This window comes from Malaclemys terrapin, chromosome 1, assembly GCF_027887155.1.
Source record: "Malaclemys terrapin pileata isolate rMalTer1 chromosome 1, rMalTer1.hap1, whole genome shotgun sequence".
NCBI classification, from domain to species: Eukaryota; Metazoa; Chordata; order Testudines; family Emydidae; genus Malaclemys; species Malaclemys terrapin.
The window spans coordinates 138,082,363-138,106,884 of NC_071505.1; the positions used below are offsets into that span (position 1 = coordinate 138,082,363).

The window sequence follows — 24,522 nt, forward strand, 5'->3', positions numbered from 1 at the left end:
TATTATTTACACTGATGAAGTAACTGACCTATACAAATGTGTATTGTCCAGGAAAGGGCTAGGCAGTACAGGACATACATTTCTGGGGTGAAATCTGGGACTGAGAGTGTGTTGGGATCACCCTGCAGTGTAATTCATGCTAGTGAAAGCCAATGAAGCTGGCAGGCTGCAGCACATACATAGACATAGCTGGGAGTGACTTCCATGCAGAGGTGTCAGAACCTTCCCAAAAGTGTGGAGGGAGGGCAAGCCGGAAGCTGAGCGAGGCCATAAAGCCCGCCCCCCTTGCTTGGGGTGGGTTGGGGCGGAAAGCAGCTCCCCCAGCCCGTGTTCCTGCCCCCTGGGTTCCCAACCCAGGGCAGGTGGAGGGACCCAGGCATCCCACTGCGGCCTGCATGGCTCTTACCATGGGGCCAGGCTGAGGCTTTGAGCCTACCCCACCAGCTGGAGCCAGCTTGGGGAAAATCACGCAGGCAGCTATGGGGAGCCAGTGCGGAGTCATGGACCCTCCACCTCCACTTGCCCTGGGCCAGTCAGGGAGCCTCGGGAGGTGGGGACACAGGCCAGAAGCTGCTTTCAGTCCTCTCCCCCCGGCCAGTGGTCAGGTGGAGGGTCTGCATGGCTCCCACAAATGCCCAAGCTCCCCGGGCAGGGTCCATGCTGGGCTGGCCGTGGGGTGGGGCCTCGGGGGGGAAGAGGAGGGGAAGGGGGAGGGGTCCACCCCGGTGAAAAGTGGGAGGGCTATGGTTCCCCTGCCTGCCCCTCCCCCCCCCTCCCGGTCCCACACCACTGTTTTCATGCTGGAGGCTGCTTGTGAGCTGTTTGCACTGTAGGCTATAGCAGCAAATCAGTTTAAAAGGGCACCCAAGTAAGAGGGCTGGGGTGCCACAGCTATTCATCAGTCTAAACCAGCTATGTCATGGGGAGTTGGTAAGCAGCTCTGCCCTAGACAAAGGAATGGGTTTGCTTCTCTGACCAGCCTGATCCTCAGGCAGAGACAATGAAGGTCTATTTACATATTAGGTAAACAAAGCTATCAAGCTAACAGATGAGGGAAGAATAAAAACTATATCTGAGCTATAAAGGCAGGGAGTCTGAAACTTAAGTGACAAGCAACTGACTCAACTGATCGATTGAGTGTTACTGTATTATAACGAGTGAGGTGTTTTATGAAAGCCTAATACGCACAGTACATATGAAATTATGGATACCCATTGATATTATGTTTTACAGCTCTTGCAAGTTTGGAAAGATGGGTCACTTAACCAAGAAGGAGTTGAAATCCCTGGGAACTGAGTGTAGATGAGAAACCTACTTAGGCAAAGATCTTTCACCTAGGAAGAAAAGGGAAGTCAGCACCTTGTACTTCTGTGGAAGGTCCTAACTAAAGGAAAGTGAGCCATGGCTGGGAAGAAGGAAGATTGGTAAGGGAAAAATAACATCAGTACCTTGTTAGATTAAGTTTTAGAATTTTAGATGTGTGTTTTCACTTTTATTTGCCTATAACCATCTCTACTTTTATTTCTTTTACTTGGTATCATTAACTTATGTCTTATTAATTTTTTTTTAATTTTTACTATAAAGCAAATCCATGCTGTGTTTGCAGGGAAGAGCATTGTGACGTTGCACCCCATAATGCTTTATAGGGGTGCAATGCTCTATGCCATAACTGGGATATGTTTTATGCTAGATATGCCATGTGACAAATCTTTGCAAAGGTTATGATCTACTGAATATATTCATCCTATTTGTATGCATGTATCATTTTTATATCTGAAGTTATGAGCGTTGGCTCTATGCTTGTATTTAAAGTGTTTGCTGTAGGAAGCACATAAGACAGATTTGGTCAACATAGTGAAGGGGTTATTCCAGGAATTGGGAGTACTCAACTAACAATTGTCTTTGAGAGACCCAATCCACATCTGAGCTTTCCTGGGAACCTTCAGCTAACATGTAAACAATGATGCTGGCCTGTAAAAAGCTGAATCATTCATAGACATGTGACTTGCCCAGGTGGCTAGAGACCCCATTGTGTGGCTGTGATGTTGCACAAGAGAAAGAATATAAGAAGCCCTGGAAACCCCTCCATTTTGTCTTTAGCTGGCTCAAAAGATATCCTCTCCACCCCAATAGGGTGACCAGACAGCAAATGTGAAAAATTGGGACGGGGTGGGGTGGGGGGGTAATAGGAACCTATATAAGAAAAAGACCCCAAAATCGGGACTGTCCCTATAAAATTGGGATATCTGGTCACCCTACACCCCAAAGAGATGGCTGGAAAAAACTGGAACAAAGGACAGTAATTATAGGGGTGTGAGTGATTGCTGTACACAAACTAGGAAGGAGCCTACTCTGTCAAAGAAGCTTATTGGAACATCTCTGAGGGTGAGATTTACCTACATTTAGTTTCTGATTGTATTAGGCTTAGACTTGCATGATTTATTTTATTTTGCTTGGTAACTTACTTCGTTCTGTCTGTATTACTTGGAACCACTTAAATCCTACTTTTCATATTTAATAAAATCACTTTTTACTTATTGATTAACCCAGAGCAAATAATTAATTCCTGGGGGAGAAAACAGCTGTGTATCTCTCTCTATCAGTGTTATAGATGGCGAATAATTTACGAGTTTATTCTGTATAAGCTTTATACAGAGTAAAATGGATGTATTTGGGGTTTGGACCCCATTGGGAACTGGGTATCTGGGTGTTGGAGACAGGAGCACTTCTTAAGCTGTTTTCAGTTAAGCCTGCAGCTTTTGGGGGACATGGTTCAGACCTGGGTCTGTGTTTGCAGCAGGCTCGTGTATCTGGCTCAAGAAGACAGGGTACTGAAGTTCCAAGCTGCCAGGAAAAACGGGCTCAGAGGTAGTCTCAGCACATCAGGTGGCAGTCCCAAGTGCGTTTCTGTGATCCAACCTGTCACAAGCATATTTAGCCCAGTTAAGTTAATAAACTGTTGGGTTTTGTCTCTTTAAAGGAAAAAACAGATCTTATTATTCCTCTGAATGTTGCAGGAAAAGGCTCTACATTGCAGAGCACATGGGTTTGGGAAAGTTCAGTACTGGGAATGTGTTTGGATCACCTGCTAGCATTAACCAATCTGGTAAAGACATGATTCTGTCTTTGATATCTGCTTGCAGGCTGTTGGATTCAAAGGGGTTGAATCAGAGCTGTACAGAATACAAAACACAGTGTGCATGCTAGCTGCTTGGGCTGTGTTGGTGTCCCAGGCAGGGAGCACAAATGTAAGAAGCATTTTAGGGCACTCAGCATTATCATACAAGCAGTGACATAAGCTCTCATTGATCTGAAATGCACCCCGGAATGTGACAGGGACATCCCTCCAGGCCAAACCTATAATTCTCTCATAGAATCATAGACTTTAAAGTCAGAAGGGACCATTATTGATCATCTAGTCTGACCCCCTGTACAACGCAGGCCACAGAATCACAGTACCATCCTGCCCTAGTCAAATCTGGCCAGTATATGGGTTTAACACCGGGTCCACCTCTCCCTCAATGTGAAGAAGACCATGCACACTTGTGGTAACCATGCTGAGATTTTCCCCAGATACCTTAGTCAAATGCACACTGGTTTGGATTAAAACATAAAATAAGTTTATTAACTACAAAAGGAATAGATTTTAAATTATTATAAGTGATAGCAAACAGATCAAAGCAGATTACCTAGTACATAAACAAAACTGCAAACTGAATTTTAACATATTAGATAGGTAGGATATGAATTAACAAATTCTCACCCTGAGTGATAAACAGGCTGGCAGATTCTTAAGGCACAAGCTGCCTGGGCTTTGCAGCTTTAGTTTCCCAGGTTTTCATACATAGGCTAACAATCCCTTAGCCTGGGACCATCACTTCCCCCCTGTTCAGCCTCTATTCCTCAGGTGTTTCCAGGTGTGTTGTTGTAGAGAGAGTGAAGTCCCATCATGATGTCATTTTCTCCCTTTTGTATCTTTGTTGTGGTCAAAGACACCCACGCAATGATTTTAGTTCAAAGAGTCAAGCCTGAGGTCAGTTTATTGACATACATACCAGTACACTGGGGTGCAGTCCGAAGACTGACATCCCGAGGACCGCTCGCAGACGGGCTTTTATTTCGTTAAACCGCAAGCAAAGTACAAACAATACGTCATGAGTTAAGAAAGTAGGGTCGGGGTCAGTCCCTCCCCTAAACCGCGAGTTAAGAAACAAGGGTCAGGGTCATTCCCCCCCCCACCCTCCTAGGTATCTTCCTAATTTTTCCGAGAATTGGATGTTTATTTGGGTAGAGGGGCGCTTGGTGGTTTTCCCCAGGGATGGTACTTGGCACCAGTTTGGGTACATTTCTCAAGACACATGTTATTTTCCGGGGTCTTTTGGTTAAAGATTGGGGGGAGGGGGAGTTTCCATGGGATGCCTAAAGAGGATCTATGATTGGCTATTTTTGCAGATAGCTGGAATCACGGAGTGGGTCACAGATCACCCAAAGGAGAAGCTGCATGAGTCAAGAAATTGCATTTAGCTAAAGTTACCTATTGCTTCACACAAGTGGTTATTATATTTCATTAGTCATGAACATATTTCATTAGTGCTGCTGCTGGGGCTTTTTTTGCTATTCTTTGCCTCCTTGCCCCCCCCTCCACCCCTCCTCTGGTCATGACCCTTGCCCGAGTTTGCAGGGAATTGTGCAGTCTAGTCTAGTTCAGGCCCTGACCTGGGCCCTGGCCTGTATTGCTTTGTGTAAGGGTAGTTAGCATAACAGATCTCTGTTGGAGGGTTTATTTTGGGGCCTTTAGATTCACAGCTCTGGCTATTAAAAAGAAGGCCCCCCTGCTCTATTTCCCCACATCTTCTTCTCACTTGTGGAAAGCTCTTTTGCTGTGACCTGGGTCAAACAGTTCCCATTGTGTAGCACTAGCTATGAGAGATTTCTATTGTACACAGTTCCTGGCGTAATCCTTGTGCTTGTGTGCATTTCCTCAATAAGCCATTAGCATTGTTTGGCCCTTTTTTACTGTTGGACCTGAAAGGCTGCTTGTGGGTGTTTTCAACCTCACAACATGTTTCAGTAACACATACATAGCCAAACTTCATAACTTCACATACAATGATAGCACATACAATCCAACGAGATATTAATATCTAGCAGATCAAGACTTTTAGAATGATACCTCCCAAGGCATACTTTGTGCAAAACATATCCTAATTACATGACAGTAGCAAATATTGGGGTGCGAGGGTGTCACACCATATACACAGTTTGTCTCAGGGCCATCAATGACAATAAAAAAAAATTCATTGTACAGATGACTGGGGAAAATAATTCTTTAAATTATGTTTAATAAAGACAATTTGTAAATCTTATTGGATTTCAGAGACCATTCTTTGTGTGTGGGGTGTGGGTGGGTGGTGGTAATAACTCTTTTCTGTGTGCTGAGAATAGTTTAAAAATCTATTTGTGAAACATCTTACATAGTACAAAAATAACACCTTTGACATACCGAAGGCTAGGAGGTGGGGTGTGGAGGGGAAGAAGAGGATTTGCTATCTGGGAAAGAGGGTAGATAAAAGATACACTGAGGTAGGGGGCTGGTTATCAGTATTTGGGAGAGAGTGTGGAATATAATAAAGAAAATAGGAAATTTTAATTAATTATAGATGGGCCACATCCAAAATCTTGCACCTGAAAAACCTCCAGCTTCAGGGGTGGGCTCAGATCCAGATCATATCTTTGCAGCTGGTTTCTGTCTCTAACTAGAGCCACACTAGTGCTCTGGACTCAAACACATAGAATTTTGTGAAAACTGAGAATCAGAACTTTGTGCTTCATCCTAATCTCTGATAATAACATTAAATAGTTTGCACTGGGACTGCTCCAAACTAAACCCGAGGCTGATCTGGAGCTCAGCCAGATCCTGCATTGGAGAGCTGCAAACATGTCCTCCCCATTCAGCTGTGTCCAGCAAATACAGGGGGAAGCTGAGGGCTGAGGACTGAGGCCTCGAACTTCACCACTTGTTCTTTCCTTTATAATTAACTCAGCTAGAACACTAGTATTTCAACTGTTATTGCTCAGTCACACAAACTGTTCCCATCCCTGGATATCAGTCTGAATATACAAAATGGCTTCTATCACTGCAGAAGGAAATGAATTCTCTCCATTTAAAGATGCAGTACAGAGAAAAACAGCCATAATAGATACAAACTACATACACTTCAATCACCTCCCAATAAATTTAGACATTACTGTGAATAACACACTATTGTACCAGAAGCAAGCATCTTAAAGGAAGTAAGAGTTTATTGAAAATTCATAGAATCATAGAAATGTAGGACTGGAAGGGACTTTGTCCAGCCTAAACCTCCCTTGCTTCAATTTAAGCCCATTGCTTCTCGTCCTATCCTCAGAAGTTAACTAGAACAATTTTTCACCCTCCTCCTTGTAACAACCTTTTATGTACTTGAAAACTGTTATGTCCCCTCTCAGTCTTCTCTTCTCCAGACTAAACCATTTTTTTTTCAATCTATCCTCATAGGTCATGTCTTCTACACTTTTAATAATTTCTGTTTGTCTCCTCTGGACTTTTTTCCAATTTGTCCACATCTTTCCTGAAATGTGGCACCCAGAACTGGACACAATACTCCAGTTGAGGACTTACCAGTGCACAGCTGATCAGAAGAATTACTTCTCATGTCTTGCTTACAACACTCCTGCTAATACATCTGTGTCATTATCTGATTAAAATATGACTATGTATATCATTGTTGCTACCACTGTTATAGAATTGCAACAAATCTTGTACAAATTATGTCATGTAAGGTGTGAATGGAAAAGTTATGATTTGCTGAATGTGGTTATCCTATTTATATGCATTTATCATTTTTGTATCTGAAATTATGAATACTGACTGTATACCTGTATTTCAAGTGCTCCTGAGTAACACCCACAAGGTATTTACATCCAATTAGCCAGCACATTGTGAAGGGAATATTTAAGTTGACAGACCATCAACAAACATAATAGATCATGAATGAACCTTATCTACATCTGATGGACTTCCTTGAGGATATTCCAGCTAGAATATGGATAATGGCCTCTGCTATGGCTCCTCAAAGCATGCAAGGGCATGTGACTAGATCATGTGGTACTGAACTCCATCTTGCGTTCCTGTATTTTGCCACTGACTGTGCTGAGGGCTTTGTTTGGAACAATGGGTTTCCCTTCACATGTTTTCCCTCCACATTTCCAAAAGCCCTGGAAACATATCCATTTTGTCTTTTTCCTGCTCTAACCTCTGGACTATGGACTTATACTAATGGGAGCATTCTAACCAAGGGATTGAGGACCTTCCAATTATTTGGAAGCCACCGGAGACTTAACAAGACAACAGTTTATTCCATCATTGCTTCAAGCCTGATCCAATAACTTTGCAATTATTGTATGTATTTGATCCCTTTAACCAATTTTAACTCTCACCTCTTTCTTTTCTCTTATAAATAAACCTTTAGATATTAGATATTAAAGGATTGGAAACAACATTTTATTGGGTAAGATCTGAGTAATATATTGACATGGGTATGTGGCTGGTCCTTTGGGACAAGAAGAACCCTTTGATTGATGAGTGGTTATTTAAAACCAATTTCATCATTAAGTCTAGTGTCTGGGTGTTGAATCCAGGACTGGCATATCTAAGGAGGCTGCATTTCTGAGTTCTCGTTAGCCAGTGTGGTGAGACAGAAGTTTGCCTTTGTGGCTGGTTTGGTATATCTTATAGAAGAATAGCCACCAGTTTTGGGATCTGTCTCCCCTGTTTCTCAGCAGTTTGTCCTGAATTTGGTATTCTTAGTTGTGACCTATTGAGGCTCGGTGACAACATCCCAGAATGATGTTCACTTTTTTTGCAACAGTATTACACTGTTGATTCATATTTAGCTTGTGATCCACTATAATCCCCTGATCCTTTTCCATAGTACTTCTTCCTAAGCAGTCATCTCCCATTTTGGATGAGTGCAAGTGATTGTTCCTTCCTAAGTGAAGTACTTTGCATTTATCCACATTAAATTTTATCCTGTTTACTTCAGACCATTTCTTCAGTTTGTCCAGATCATTTTGAATTTTAATCCTACCATCCAAAGCACTTGCAACCTATCCCAGTTTGGTATTGTCTGCAAACTTTATAAGTGTACTCTCTATGCCATTATCTAAATCATTGATGAAGATATTGAACATAACTTGTCACAGGACTGATCCCTGCGGGATCCCACTCAATATGTCCTTCCAGCTTGACCATGAGCAACTGATAACTACTCTCTGGGCATGGCTTTCCAACCAGTTATGCACCCACCTTATACATTTTATTTCCCTGGTTTATTTATGAGACAGTCATGTGAGACAGTATCAAAAGCCTAAAGTCACATCTATTGCTTCCCCCATCCACAACGCTTCTTACCCTGTCAAAGAAAGCTATTAGGTTGGTTTGAAATGATTTGTTCTTGACAAATCCATGCTGACTGTTACTTAACACCTTATTATCTTCTAGGTGTTTGCAAATTGATTGCTTGATTATTTACTTCATTATCTTTCCAGGTACTGAAGTTAGCTGACCGATCTGTAATTTCCTGGGTTGTCCTTATTCCCTTTTTTTATAGATGGGCACTATATTTGCTGTCTTCCAGTTCTCTGGAATCTCTCCCGTCTTCCATGAGTGTTTGAAGATAATCACTAATAGCTCAAATATCTCCTCAGTCAGCTCCTTGAGTATTCTAGGATGTATTTCATCAGGCCCTGCTGACTTGAAGACATCTAACTTGTCTAAATAATTTTTTACTTGTTCTTTCCCTATTTTAGCCTCAGATCCTACCTCATTTTCACTGGCATTCACTATGCTAGATATCCAATTGCTACTAACCTTTTTGGTGAAAACTGAAAGAAAAAAGTCATTCACATCTGCCATTTCCACATTTTTTGTTACTGTCTTTCCTCCCTCATTGAGTAATGGACTTACCCTGTCCTTGGTCTTCCTCTTGCTTCTAATGTATTTGTAGAATGTTTTCTTATTACCTTTTATGACTCTAGCTAGTTTAATTTTGTTTTGTGCCTTGGCCTTTTTAATTTTGTCCCTACATACTTGTCTTTATTTATATTCATCCTTTTTAATTAGACTAGTTTCCACTTTCTGTGGGACTCTTTTTTGAGTTTAAGATAATTGAAGATCTTTTGGTTAAGCCAGGATGATCTCTTGCCATACTTCCTATCTGTCCTATGCAGTGGGATAGTTTGCTCTTGTGCCCTTAATAACATCTCTTTGAAAAGCTGCCAACTCTCTTGAACTCTTTTTTTCCCTTAGACTTGCTTCCCATGGGATCTTACCCAACAACTCTCTAAGTTTGCTAAAGTCCCCCTTCTTGAAATTCATCATTTTATTGTGCTATTTTCCCTCCTACCATTTCTTACAATCATGAACTTCAACATTTCATTATCTCTTTCCCCCAAACTACCTCCTACTTTCAAATTCTCAGCCAGTTCCTCCTTATTTGTCAAAATCAAATCTAGAACAGCCTCTCCCTTTGTTGCTTTTTCCACCTTCTGAAATAAAAAAAAAGTCTCCAATGTATTCTAAGAACTTGTTGAATAATTTGTGCTCTGCTGTATTATTGTCCCAACAAGCACTGGATGGTTGAAGTCCTCCAACACCACCAAGTCCTGTGCTTTGGATGATTTTGTTAGTTGTTTAAAAAAAGCCAAATCTACCTCTTCTTCCTGGTCAGGTCTATAGTAGACCCCTACCATGACATCACCCTTGCTTTGTACTCCTTTTATCCTTACCCAAAGACTTTCTACAAGTCTATCTCCTATTTCCATCTTAACCTCAGTGTAAGTTCATAAATCTTTTATATACCAGGCAACACCTCCTGCCTTTTTTCCTTGCCTGTCCTCCTTGAGCAAGCTGTACCTTTCTATACCAATATCCCAGTCATGTGTATTATCCCACCAAATCTCAGTGATGCCAACTACGTCACAGTAGTGTTTATTCAGTAGTATAGCATTTCTAGTTCTTCCTGTTTATTCCCCATATTTTCTGCATTAATATACAGACATCTAAGATACTGATTTGATTTCCCCTCTATGTTCCCTCTTGCCTCTCCCTTGTCCCTGATATAATGGCCCATGCTCCCCCCAGATTCTCACCATTCTCCCTGGTCTCCATGTTTTTGACTTAGAGCTTTTGTTTCCTGTCTCCATTAAACTTAGTTTAAAGCCCTCCTCACTAGGTTAGCCAATCTATATCCAAAGATACTTTCCCTCTTCCTAAGTAGGCAGACCCCATCTCTGCTCAGCAGTCTTTCTTCCCAGAACAGGATCCCATGGTCAAGGAAGTCAAAGACCTCTTGGCAACACCATCCGCATGGCCGGTCTTTCACTTCCAGGATGCATCTATCTTTGCCTGGGTCCCTACATTTCACTGGAAGGATAAAAGAGAACACCACTTATGCCCCAACTCTCTCACCCTTTCTCCAGGTGCTCTGTAGTCACTTCTGATCGCTCAGGGTCATACCTCATGTAGTAGGAAGAGGGTTTGAAACATAAGCCCTTCTATCAGAGGCCTGGGTTGAGGCCTGGGCTAAAGTAGTGGTCAAAGCTTTGCAGATATAAAGTAAAATCAGGCTGTAAGCTACAGACAGGCCCTACTCACAGAATCTGGCAAGAACAGGGCTGATATTGCAGAAACACACATTCCTAAGAAGTGCTAGGCACCAGGACACTCACACAAACACATTCCAGAAAGATGGTACCAGAGCACCCCGATACCAAGTATGGTACAAACACACCCCTCAAAGGTAACAAGAACACACTCACCCTAAAGATAAGGTCAGGATGACAGCATGAGGGATAGAAATGTTTTGATCAAACTGACAGGTACAAGGTAATGGGTGGTGGTTAGTTACGTCAGAGGGGGCAGTAACTAACCACATCAGAAGGTGACATCAAACTGTGTCAGAGGAGCAGTACGTAATTTGTTTGTACTGGGGTATAACGAGATATCTCTGAGGGGGCATCAAGCTCTGGCCTAGGGGGAAATGGAAGGTCCCGCTGTTCAATGAATTGGTCCATTGTAAAGGGCATACATGTATTAGTGGTCCTGTAGAATCTGCAGGATATGAAGACTGTGTCTTGTTAAAAATAAACCTGGCTGGGTGCCTTCGCTAAAAACTGAGTCTGTGGATTTATTGGGCAGTTTAATTGAGGTCTGTTAGTTACACAGAGCTGGGACAAAACGCTGAATGAACATGCACGCGGCCAACATCTGACCACACCTCGCAATATCATTAGTGCCCATTGGGTAGTAGTCAGAGGGCCAGATGATCCTTGACAATCCCTCCGTAACATCTTGGATATAGGCCCTTGTCAGGCATCATAACTCGCTGGATGCCAGGTCAGGCCAAAAGATGGGTGTCTCTGTTCCCTCAGAAGGTAGTCGCCAACCACAACTACCCTATGTTTCCTCTTTGGAGTTGTGGCCATGATCCTCCCAGTCTTGGGGGAATATGGCTTCTCCTTCTCCATCTTTGGGGGTGATTCCTCATCCCTCACTGCTAGGACAGCATAACAGTTCTTTATTACTATGGTTGGTGGGTTGGGAGTAGGGGTGGATCACTGCCTGCCACCATACATAACCAGCAGCCTGTGTCCTCCCTGTGACAGATCCATATCCTTCTCCCTTGGGGGATGTGACATAGAAATATAGGTCTGAAGGGGATCTTGAGAGGTCATCAAATTCAGTCCCCTGCTCTGAGACTAGACCAAGTAAACATAGACCATCCCTGGCAGATGTTTGTCCAACCTGTTCTTAAAAACCTCCAGTGAGGGGGACTCCACAACGTCCGTTGCAAGCCTATTCCAGAACTTATTTATTCCTATAGGTCAAAAGCTGTTCCTAATATCTAACCTAAATCTGCCTTGCTGCAGATTAAGCCCATTAGTTCTTGTACTACCTTCAGTGGACATAAAGAACTGATCACCCTTAACATAGTTGAAGACTGTTGTTAGGTCACCTCCCAGTCTTTTTTTCTCAGTTTTTTTAGCCTTTCTTCATAGGTCAGGTAGTCTAAACCTTTTATCATTTGTGTTACTCTCCTCTGGATTTTCTCCAGTTTATTCACATCTTTCTTAAAGTGTTGTGCCCAGAATTGGATATAGTACTCCAGCTGAGACCTCACCAGTCTCGAACAGAGTAGGACAATTACTTCCACTGTCTTACATATGACTCCTGTTACTGGACTCCATAATTAGGGCCCTACCAAATTCACAGTCTACTCTGCTCAATTTCATGGTCATAGGATTTTAAAAATCATAAATTTCATTATTTTAGCTATTAAAATCTGAAATTTCACTATGTTGTAATTGTAGGGGTCCTGACCCAAAAAGGAATTGTGGGGGGCGGGTCGCAAGGTTATTGTAGGAGGGGTAGTGGTAGTGCTACCCTTACTTCTGTGCTGCTGCTGATGTTGGCACTGCCATCAGAGCTGGGCAACTAGAGAGCGGTGGCTGCTGGCCGGGATCCCAGTTCTGAAGGCAGAGCCGCTGCCAGCAGCAATGCAGACATAAAGATGGCATGGTATGTAGCAGGCAGACATGGTAAGCCGTAGACTTGTGGCAGCTTAAAACTTTAATATTAGCACTGGCCTCATTTCACATTGAAAGCAATGTCAGTCCCTGCTGCCAGCAATCCGGCAAGCAGGAACTCTGCCCCTGTCCCACCCCCTCGCGGCTGTCCCCGGGAACGATCCCTGTAGGCTGCCCCTCTCCCACCTCCACCGCGTGGCCGCAAACCAGCGGTTACAGTTCTGTAAAGGAACGGGCAAGCAGTCCCAACAGTAACATTCCCCTACCTAATTCAAAGCAGGTCACCATGAGCGACATCACCCTCATGAGGATCTCAGACAGCGAGAAAGAAAGAATGCTTCGGGAAAGCCTCCAAAGACCAGGGCCGTATGCCGCCCTACTGTGCAGAGCAATGATCCCTGAGTACTTGATTGTCTCGTGGCGCGGCAACGTGTCATACTACGGAGGACCCAATAAGGCCACTCTCCCCAGGAACCTGATGCAACGGCTTTCCAATTACCTCCAGGAGAGCTTCCTCGAGATGTCCCAGGAGGATTTCTGCTCTATCCCCAGACATATAGACTGCATTTTACTCTAGCTGCACTGGCAGTGACTAAACAGTAGAGCGGCTTGGGCAGAACAATCATGCTAAACCGGACATTGTTAGATTTTTTTTCAATAGTTGCACTGCCCAGGACTGAAAAGTTAAGCATGATCATAGATCATAGACTACTAGGGTTGGAAGGGACCTCAGGAGATCATCTAGTCCAACCCCCTGCTCAAAGCGCCTAGGGCAAAGTAATCATGAGAAACCCATTGTTGTTATTGTTAATATTCCTGTTCTGTTAAAAATAAATGTTTAGATGTTTAAAACACTTACTGGCTGATCCTTCCCCAGATTCTGTGTCCGAGTTAACGGCTGGGGACGGTTGGTAGGGGATCTCTGTAAGGGTGATGAAGAGATCCTGGCTGTCGGGGAAATCAGCGTTGTAAGCGCTGTCGACTGCCTCATCCTCCTCATCTCCTTCCTCATCTTCCCCGTCCGCTAACATGTCCGAGGATCCGGCCGTGGACAATATCCCATCCTCAGAGTCCACGGTCACTGGTGGGGTAGTGGTGTGCTTCACTGGGAGTGGAAATGGGAGAGAAAGCTGGCTTAAACAGAAGTTGAAGCTATGCCATTTTATACCAGCTACGGATCTAGCTCATGGCTATTGTAGTACTAACAGCAAAGAGGCTGCTGCTTCCCCACTCGTTAAGACACAGCATTTTTAATATGTTTTCTCTGTAATGCTTTTATCTTAAGGATAAACGTGCTTGCTTAGAAAGGGCCGGGTGGTAACTTATAAATGTGGGAAATTATGCTGTTTATAGCCTCTGAAGAAAAAGCAAAGCGCAGACGCTGGCTGGGTAGGGCTGTCTGGCTTGCTGGGAATAACACAGTGTAGGTAGGGGAACTGTGCACCCTGGAAAAACCCCAGTCAGCAGGGATAGAGACAGGGGTCTCTGTCCAAGAGAGGTGACAGCTGGGGAGCTGGGAATTTGAGTAGAATTATGGAAGGAAAATACAGGTGCTATTGACCTGAACTGTGACTTGCACTTTTGAAAATCCCATCCTTAGACATACAAGTTTAGGCATCTACAATTAAATGTTTTTATCAAGACAGTTCCCAAAAGAAATAACTTTTTTAAAGGCACAGTCAGGGAAAAAATGTTTTTCAAATATTTTCCCTTTGGAAAAGAAAACATTTAGTGATAATTTAAACTAAGAATTAAAGGTTGGGACATTCTGAATTTTGGTCAATAACTATAATAATTCCAGACAGTGTTTTCTTCTTTGATCTGTCCAACTGAATTACCTGTACCTGCAAACACTTAAGCACATCAAAAACAATGAGGAGTCATTGTGGCACCAAAGGCCTGGTCTACACTAGGCGTTTATGTCAAAGTTAGCGCCGTTACATTGAATTAACCCTGCACCCGTCCACACCGCGAAGCTATTTAGTTCGACATAGAGGTCTCTTTAATTCGACTTCTGTACTCCTCCCCGACGAGGGGAGTAGCGCTAAATTCGACATGGCCATGTCGAATTAGGCTAGGTGTGGATGGAAATCGACACTAATAGCTCCGGGAGCTATCCCACAGTGCACCACTCTGTTGACGCTCTGGACAGCAGTCCGAGCTCGGATGCTCTGACCAGCCACACAGGAAAAGCCCCGGGAAAATTTGAATTTGAATTCCTTTTCCTGTCTGGGCAGTTTGAATCTCATTTCCTGTCTGGACATCGTGGCGAGCTCAGCAGCACTGGCAACGATGCAGAGCTCTCCAGCAGTGATGGCCGTGCAATCTCAGAATAGAAAGAGGGCCCCAGCATGGACTGATCGGGAAGTCTTGGATCTGATCGCTGTGTGGGGTGATGAGTCCGTGCTTTCCGAGCTGTGCTCCAAGAAATGGAATGCAAAGATCTACGAGAAGATCTCTAAAGACATGTCAGAGAGAGGATACAGCCGGGATGCAACGCAGTGCCGCGTGAAAATCAAGGAGCAGAGACAAGGCTACCAGAAGACCAAAGAGGCAAACGGACGCTCCGGATCCCATCCCCAGACATCCCGTTTCTACGAGGCACTGCATTCCATCCTAGGTGCGGCCGCCACCACTACCCCACCACTGACCGTGGACTCTGAGAATGGGATATTGTCCACGGCTGGTTCCTCGGACATGTTAGCGGACGGGGAAGATGAGGAAGGAGATGAGGAGGATGAGGCAGTCGACAGCGCTTACAACGCTGATTTCCCCGACAGCCAGGATCTCTTCATCACCCTTACAGAGATCCCCTACCAACCGTCCCCAGCCATTAACTCGGACACAGAATCTGGGGAAGGATCAGCCAGTAAGTGTTTTAAACATCTAAACATTTATTTTTAACAGAACAGGAATATTAACAATAACAACAATGGGTTTCTCATGATTACTTTGCCCTAGGCGCTTTGAGCAGGGGGTTGGACTAGATGATCTCCTGAGGTCCCTTCCAACCCTAGTAGTCTATGATCTATGATCATGCTTAACTTTTCAGTCCTGGGCAGTGCAACTATTGAAAAAAAATCTAACAATGTCCGGTTTAGCATGATTGTTCTGCCCAAGCCGCTCTACTGTTTAGTCACTGCCAGTGCAGCTAGAGTAAAATGCAGTCTATATGTCTGGGGATAGAGCAGAAATCCTCCTGGGACATCTCGAGGAAGCTCTCCTGGAGGTAATTGGAAAGCCGTTGCATCAGGTTCCTGGGGAGAGCGGCCTTATTGGGTCCTCCGTAGTATGACACGTTGCCGCGCCACGAGACAATCAAGTACTCAGGGATCATTGCTCTGCACAGTAGGGCGGCATACGGCCCTGGTCTTTGGAGGCTTTCCCGAAGCATTCTTTCTTTCTCGCTGTCTGAGATCCTCATGAGGGTGATGTCGCTCATGGTGACCTGCTTTGAATTAGGTAGGGGAATGTTACTGTTGGGACTGCTTGCCCGTTCCTTTACAGAACTGTAACCGCTGGTTTGCGGCCATGCGGTGGAGGTGGGAGAGGGGCAGCCTACAGGGATCGTTCCCGGGGACAGCCGCGAGGGGGTGGGACAGGGGCAGAGTTCCTGCTTGCCGGATTGCTGGCAGCAGGGACTGACATTGCTTTCAATGTGAAATGAGGCCAGTGCTAATATTAAAGTTTTAAGCTGCCACAAGTCTACGGCTTACCATGTCTGCCTGCTACAGAAATTCCGGTGTCCTGCCCTGCTTCTCAAATCTGCTGTGCAAGACCCCAGGCACTGAATGCGAAGGCCGACAATTCGACCTTGTGCTGAGTGCGCATGTGATAGGTGCTGTGCATGGTCTTGTTCACAGAGAAAGACTATGTTCTTTGTTCACAACTACATTTATCTTTCTGAGGAATTCACTCCCTTTTTCCCATTCCCACAGCCACATCTGCGACTGTCTCACAACCTAGCCTGGCATCACACTCCCAGAGGCTAGCACAGATTAGGCGTAGGAAGAAGAGGACACGGGAGGACATGTTCTCGGAGCTTATGGCCTGCTCCCGAGCCCAGGCAGCACAGCAGACCCAGTGGCAGGAGAACTTGTCCCAAATGCACCAAGCAAACATGGATCAGGAGGAGAGGTGGCGGCAGGAAGACCAGCAGGCGACTCAAACGCTGCTTGGACTACTGAGGGAGCAAACGGACACGCTCCGGCGCCTTGTGGATGTTCTGCAGGAACGGAGGCAGGAGGACAGAGCCCCGCTGCAGTCTATCTGTAACCGCCCTCCCCCGCCACCAAGTCCCATACTCACCTCACCGAAAGTGCAAAGAAGGAGGGGCGGCAGAGTCCGTGCAAACTCTCACTCCACCCCTGCAGAGAGCTCTAGTAGTAGAAGGCTCTCATTCCCCAAAATTTGACAAGTTCTTTCCTTCCCGCCTCACACAAGCCCCCGTCCAAGTTTCACCTCCCAGTTCCATGTGTAGTTGCTAATAAAAAATAGGTTTCTGTTAATTACTGTTTCCATCATGTTCTTTTGGAGGAGGGGGGGAAGGGAGTTGGTAATTGGACAGGACAGTCACCTTTGGCAGGGTACATAGGCGGGGGCAGGTCCAGCAGCAGGGCACATACACAGTGCAGTGACTAGTTACCCTAGTCAGTCTGGGAGGTGGTTTTCATGTTCTGTGGTGGGGGGTGGGTTGCTCTGTGACTTTGTGGCGGGGGAGGGCAGTTACAGATCTTAAGCGGTGGTCCTTATCCTGGATCACAGAGCCACGCAGCAGGGGATCTGTAACCGTCCTCCCCCTGCCACAAAGTCACATCGCCCCCCCATACACACAGTCCCGATCAGGAGGGGTGACAGGCTCCGTTGAAACAACCAGTCCACCACAGCGGAGCCTGTCAATCCTGGAGTTTAGAAGCTTCATTTCCGTCAGTACACTACACCCGCTCCCCACCACAGTCTGCGTCCCAGTTTTAAAACATTCCCGCGAAAACAGTAATAAAGACAACGGTGTTCATTAACAAAGTAGAAGTGATTTTATTTCTAAACGTGTGTTGGAAGGGGGTGAAGGGGGTATGTAACTGGAGAGGATAGTCAACATTAACTGGGTAAAGAAACGGGGGCAGGTTCAGCTTCTCTGTACACTAACTTAAAAGTCACAGGTTACCCTGCTCAGTCAGGAACCTAGCTTTCAAAGCCTCCCGGATGCACAGCGCGTCCCGCTGGTCTCTTCTAATTGCCCGGCTGTCTGGCTGGGCATAATCAGAAGCCAGGCTATTTGCCTCAACCTCCCACCCTGCCATAAAGGTCTCCCCCTTGCTCTCACAGAGATTGTGGAGCACACAGCAAGCTGCTATAACAATGGGGATATTGGTTTCGCTGAGATCACAGCGAGTCAGTAAGCTTCTCCATCTCCCCTTGAGATGGCCAAAAGCACACTCCACCACCATTCTGCACTTGCTCAGCTGGTAGTTGAAGAGTTCTTTTTCACTGTCCAGGGCGCCAGTATAGGGCTTCATGAGCCAGGGCATTAGCGGGTAGGCTGGGTCCCCGAGGATGACTATAGGCATCTCCACATCCCCAACAGTTATTTTGTGGTCCGGGAAGTAAATACCTTGCTGCAGCCGTCTAAACAGACCAGAGTTCCTGAAAACACGAGCGTCATGAACCTTGCCCGGCCATCCGACGTAGATGTTCGTAAAACGTCCCCTGTGGTCCACCAGTGCTTGCAGCACCATGGAAAAGTAGCCCTTTCTGTTAATGTACTGGCTGGCCTGGTGGTCCGGTGCCAGGATAGGGATGTGAGTTCCATCTATGGCCCCACCGCAGTTTGGGAATCCCATCTCTGCGAAGCAATCTATGATCGCCTCCACGTTTCCCCGGGTCACTACCTTTGACAGCAGTACATCAACGATTGCCTTGGCTACTTGCATCACAACAACCCCCACGGTAGATTTGCCCATGCCAAAGTGGTTCGCGACTGACCGGTAGCTGTCTGGCGTTGCAAGCTTCCAGAGGGCTACGGCCACTCGCTTCTGGACAGTCAGGACTGCTCGCATCCGGGTGTCATTGCGCTTCAGGGCAGGGGACAGCAACTCACAAAGTTCAAGGAAAGTTCCCTTCCGCATGCGAAAGTTTCGCAGCCACTGGGATTCATCCCAGACCTGCAGCACTATGCGGTCCCACCACTCAGTGCTTGTTTCCCGGGCCCAGAATCGCCGTTCCACGGCATCAACATGACCCATTGCCACCGTGATGTCCCCGGCGCTGGGTCCCGTGCTTTCTGAGAGGTCTGTGCTACTCTCAGACTTCAGGCCCTCACCGCGGTGCCGTAGCCTCCTCGCCTGACTTATCTGCATCTGCCTCAGGGAAAGGTGGATGATAAGCTGCGAGGAGTTGAGAACGGCCACAACTGCAGCGATGGTCGCAGCGGGCTCCATGCTCGCAGTGCTGTGGCGTCCGCGCTGTCACTGACTAGAAAAGTGCGCAAACTGATTTCCCGCCGGCACTTTCAGGGAGGGAGGGCGGGAGTGATGGACGGATGACGACAGTTACCCAAAAGCACCCTCGACACATTTTTTTTACCCAGAAGGCATTGGCGGCTTCACCCAGAATTCCAATGGGCAGCGGGGACTGCAGGAACTGTGGGATAGCTGCCCACAGTGCACCGCTTCCAATGTCGACGCTTTCCCCGTTACTGTGGACTCACAAAGTCGAATTACTGTCCTTAGTGTGGACACACACGTTCGACTTTGCAATATCGATTCCAAAAATTCGATTTAAGTAAAATCGAACTACTCTCGTAGTGTAGACATACCCTTAGAGACTAACACATTTATTTGGGCATACGCTTTCATGGACTAAAACCCACTTCATCAGATGCATGGAGTGAAAACTACAGTAAGCAGAATATATATTCTAGCATATGAAAAGATGGTAGTTGCCTTACCAAGTGTGTGAGGGGGTCCGTGCTAACGAGCCAATTCAATCAAAGTGCAGGAGGCCTATTCTCAACAGTTGACAACACGGTGTGAATACCAAGAGAGGGAAAATTACTTTTGTAGTGCTAACAAGGCCAATGCAATCAAAGTGGCCCATTTCCAACAACTGAGAAGAAGGTGTGAGTATCAGCAGAGGGAAAATTACTTTTTGTAGTGACCCATCCACTCCCAGTCTTTATTCAGGCCTAATTTGATGGTGTCCAGTTTGCAAATTAATTCCAGTTCTGCAGTTTCTCGTTGGAGTATGTTTTTGAAGATTTTGTTGAAGAAGTGCCACTTTTAAGTCTGTTATTGAGTGTCCAGGCAGATTGAAGTGTTCTCCTACTGGTTTTTGAATGTTACAATTCTTGATGTCTGATTTGTGTCCATTTATTCTTTTGCGTAGAGACTTTCCGGTTTGGCCAATGTACATGGCAGAGGGGGATGGCTGGCACATGATGGAGGCTAAGATTTTGATATTTTAAATACAATTTTCCTTCTCTGTGTTACTAACAAGTGAAATTATTAAAACTCAGTATTTTATGATCTAACTTGCTTCCACTATAAATGCTGTTTGTTTCTATTGTGCACTGATACCAATGTTAATGTTTATAATGTTTTCAGTTTATTGGGGAGGAAAAATAAAACAAACCCCACATTAAGGCTTGATTCTCAGTCACCCTAAGGCTTGTTTATACCACTCTGGCAGTGTAAATGAGAATCGGTCCCATTACTTTAGCGATTCAGATTGTGAAACCCATGTGCAATCCGCGTGTTGTAGTTCTTATTTCATTTCACAATGGTGTAAGTCACACAGGAAACCTGAACATCAGACATCCAGTCTTTACAATGTGTGTTTTGGGCTTCATAGAAAAGTTGTCTGTACCTCAGCAGAGTGTGAGGGTGACACAGAATCATAACAAATAGGGGACTCCTGGGTCATCCAGTCTGATCTCCTGACCCCTGGAATCCCACAGGGCTATGCCCTTCTGCATTCCCACATCAAATCCAAACTCTCTAGAATCTCCCTCCCTCACTGGGTACTCAGCCACTTCCCCAGGGGAGCCTGTTCCACTATTTCCATTGCTCTGGATGTTACAAACTTTGCTTCGATATCGTAAGGCCTGACTATGGCAGCTATTAATAGCTATGGCTCAGAGCTCTAGTGCCCTAGCAGGAGAAGTGGGAATCACTATGGCCCAAAAAAATACAATGCCTGCTAGATCTCCCTGGGAAACAGGGTGACACACCTGAGCTCTGTCTTCTTGGAGGGTGCGAGTGTGCAGCATGCCCTCCCCCTCCCAGGCTAGCCAGCTCCTTCCCTCCTTCTCCCTTAATTTAGGAGAGCCTTGAACCCTGAGGAGTTCTAAAAAGGAGCAATTCCCACACTGAGAAGAGTGCAGGGCCTACAAAGGTTCCTTGCCCCTATGGAGGAGACACAAAAGCCAGCACACATGTTGCATCCTCCCTTTACCTTCTTGTGCAGCCACAAAACCTGTCCCCTTCCCTGAACTTGTCTTTGTGCCATACACTATCCTCCTAGGACTATACAAACAAGATTCCAGGAATAGGATTACAGCTGAAGTCTCACATGCCTGGAGCTAGAATTCAGGATGTGTCTGCTGAGATTGATCAAGCCCTCGGACCGCTACCCCTTCCTACTTCTCCATGTGGGCACCAATGATACTGAAAGAATGACCTTGAGTGGCTCACTGCAGACTACATGGCTCTGGGAAGAAGGATATAGGAATTTGAGGCGCAAATCATGTTCTCGTCCATCTTCCCTGTTGAAGGAAAAGGCCCAGGTAGGGACCATCAAATTGTAAAAATAAATGAGTGGCTACACAGGTGGCTTCAGAGAGAGGGTGCTGTATTCTCTGACCATGACATGTTGTTCCAGGAAGAAGGATTGCTAGGAAGAGATCCTCTTAACGAAGAGAGGGAAGAGCATCTTCACAGGCAGGCTTGTCAACCTAGTAAGGAGGGCTTTATATTAGGTTCACCATGGGATGGAGCCCTAAGCCCTGTGGTAAGGGGGAAGTGGGATACTGGAAGGAAACACAAAGAGGAGAGTACAAGATGTGAAGCCTCCTGATTCATACTGAGAAAGTAGGACAATCGGCTAATTATCGTAGGTGCATATACACGAATGCAAGAAGCCTGGGGAACAAGCAGGAAGAATTGGAAGTCCTGGCACAATCAAGGAATGATGACATGATTGGAATAACAGAAACTTGGTGGGGTAACTCACATGACTGGAGCACTGTCATGGATGGGTATAAACTGTTCAGGAAGGACAGGTGGGGGGGGAAAGGTGGAGGAGTTGTACTGTATGTAAGAGAGCAGTATGATTGCTCAGAGCTCCAGTTTGAAACTGGAGAAAAGCCTGTTGAGAGTCTTTGGGTTAAGTTTAGAGGCGAGAGCAACAAGGGTGATGTTGTGGTGGGCATCTGCTATAGACCACCACATCAAGAGGATGAGGTAAATGAGGCTTTCTTCAGACAACTAACTGAAGTTTCCAGATCACAGACCATGGTATTCATGAGGGACTTCAATCACCCTGACATCTGCTCAGAGAGCAATACAGCAATGCACAATCCAGGAAGTTTTTGGGGACTGTTGGGGAGAACTTCCTGCTACAAGTGCTGGAGGAACCAACTAGGGGCAGAGCTCCTCTTGACCTGCTGCTCACAAACAGGGAAGAATCAGTAGGGGAAGTAGAAGCGGGTAACAACCTAGGCAACAGTGACCATGAGATGGTTGAGTCAGGATCCTGACAAAAGGGAAAAAGGAGAGCAGCAGAATACGGACCCTGGACTTCAGAAAAGCAGATTTTGACTCCTCCAGGGAACTGATGGGCAGGATTTCCTTGGAAGCTAATATAAGGGAGAAAGGAGAGCTGGCGGTATTTTGAAGAAGCCTTATTGAGGGTTCAGGAACAAACCATCCCGATGTGCAGAAAGAATAGTAAATATGGCTGGCAACCAGCTTGGCTTAACAGAGCAATCTTCGATGATTTTAAACACAAAAAGAAAGCATACAAGTGGAAACTTGGACAGATGACTAGGGAGGAGTATAAAATTATTACTGGAGCATGCAGGGGTGTAATCAGGAAGGCCAAAGCACAATTGGAGTTGCAGCTAGTAAGGGATGTGGAGGGGTTTCTACAGGTATGTTAGCAACAAGAAGGTCAGGGAAAGTTTGGGACCCTTACTGAATGTGGGAGGCAACCTAGTGATAGATGATGTGGAAAAAGCTGAAGTACTCAGTGCTTTTTTTGCCTTGGTCTTCCCATTCAAGGCCAGATCCCATACTGCTGTCCTGGTCAGCACAGTATGGGGAGGCGGTGAGCAGCCCTCAGTGGAGAAAGAACAAATTAAGGACTAATTAGAAAAGTTGGACTTGCACAAGTACATGGGGCCAGATCTAATGCATCTGAGGGACTTGCCTGATGTAATGGAAGAGCCATTGGCCATTATCTCTGAAAACTTGTGGCGATCGGGGAGATCCTGGATGATTGGGAAAAGGCAAATATAGTGCCCATCTGTAAAAAGGGGAAGAAGGAGAATCTGGGGAACTACAGACCAGTCAGCCTCACCTCAGTCCCTGGAAAAATCATGGAGCAGGTCCTCAAGGAATCCATTTTGAAGCACTTGGAGGAGAGGAAGGTGATCAGGAATAGTCAGCATGGATTCACCAAGGGCAAGTCATGCCTAACCAACTTGATTGCCTTCTGTGATGAAATAACTGGCTCTGTGGATATGGGGAAAGCGGTGGGCATGATCTACCTTGACTTTAGCAAAGCTTTTGATACGGTCTCCCACAGTATTCTTGCCAGCACATGGATGAATGGATTATAAATTGGATAGAAATCTAGCTAGATTGTCAGGCTCAACCAATGACGATCAACGGCTCAATGTCTAGTTGGCAGCCGGTATCAAGCAACGTTCCCAAGGGTCGGTCCTGAGTCCGGTTTTATTCAACATGTTCATTAATGATCTGGATGATGGAATGGATTGCACCCTCAACAAGTTCATGGATGACACTGAGCTGGGGGGAGAGGTAGATATGCTAGATGCTAGAAGGTAGGGATAGGATCCAGGGTGACCTAGACAAATTGGAGGATTGGGCCAAAAGAAAACTGATGAGGTTCAACAAGGACAAGTGCAGAGTCCTGCACTTAGGACGGAAGAATCCTATGCACTGCTACAGGCTGGGGACCAACTGGCTAAGCAGCAGTTCTGCAGAAAAGGACCTGGAGATTACAGTGGACGAGAAGCTGGATATGAGTCAACAATGTGCGCTTGTTGCCAAGAAGGCTAATGGCATATTGGGCTACATTAATAGGAATATTTCCAGCAGATCGAGGAAAGTGATTATTCCCCTCTATTTGGCACTGGTGAGGCCACATCTGGAGTATAGCATCCAGTTTTGGGCCCCGCACTACAGAAAGGATGTGGAGAAATTGGAGAGAGTCCAGTGGAGGGCAACAAAAATGAATGGGGGCTAGGGCACATGACTTATGAGGGGAGGCTGAGGAAACTGGTCTTATTTAATCTGAAGAAGATAAGAGTGGGGGGATTTCATAGCAGCCTTCAACTACCTGAAGGGGGTTCCAATGAGGATGGAGCTCGGCTGTTCTCAGTGGTGGCAGATGACAGAACAAGGAGTAATGGTCTCAAGTTGCAGTGGGGGAGGTCTAGGTTGGATATTAGGAAAAATGATTTCACTAGGAGGTTGGTGAAGCACTGGAATGGGTTACCTAGGGAGGTGGTGGAATCTCCATCCTTAGAGGTTTTTAAGACCCGTCTTGACAAAGCCCTGGCTGGGATGATTCCATTGGGGTTGGTCCTGCTTTGAGCAGGGTGTTGGGCTACATGAACTCCTGAAGTCTCTTCCAGCCCTAATCTTCTATGAT

At 45.7% G+C, this 24,522-nt stretch overlaps 1 protein-coding gene across 1 annotated transcript in view; it reads left to right on the forward strand.

Annotated features, from left to right (window-relative positions):
* Positions 1 to 24,522, forward strand: part of LOC128843613 (ovostatin-like) — a 372,466-nt gene that overhangs the window by 91,792 nt on the left and 256,152 nt on the right. The window lies entirely within an intron of this gene.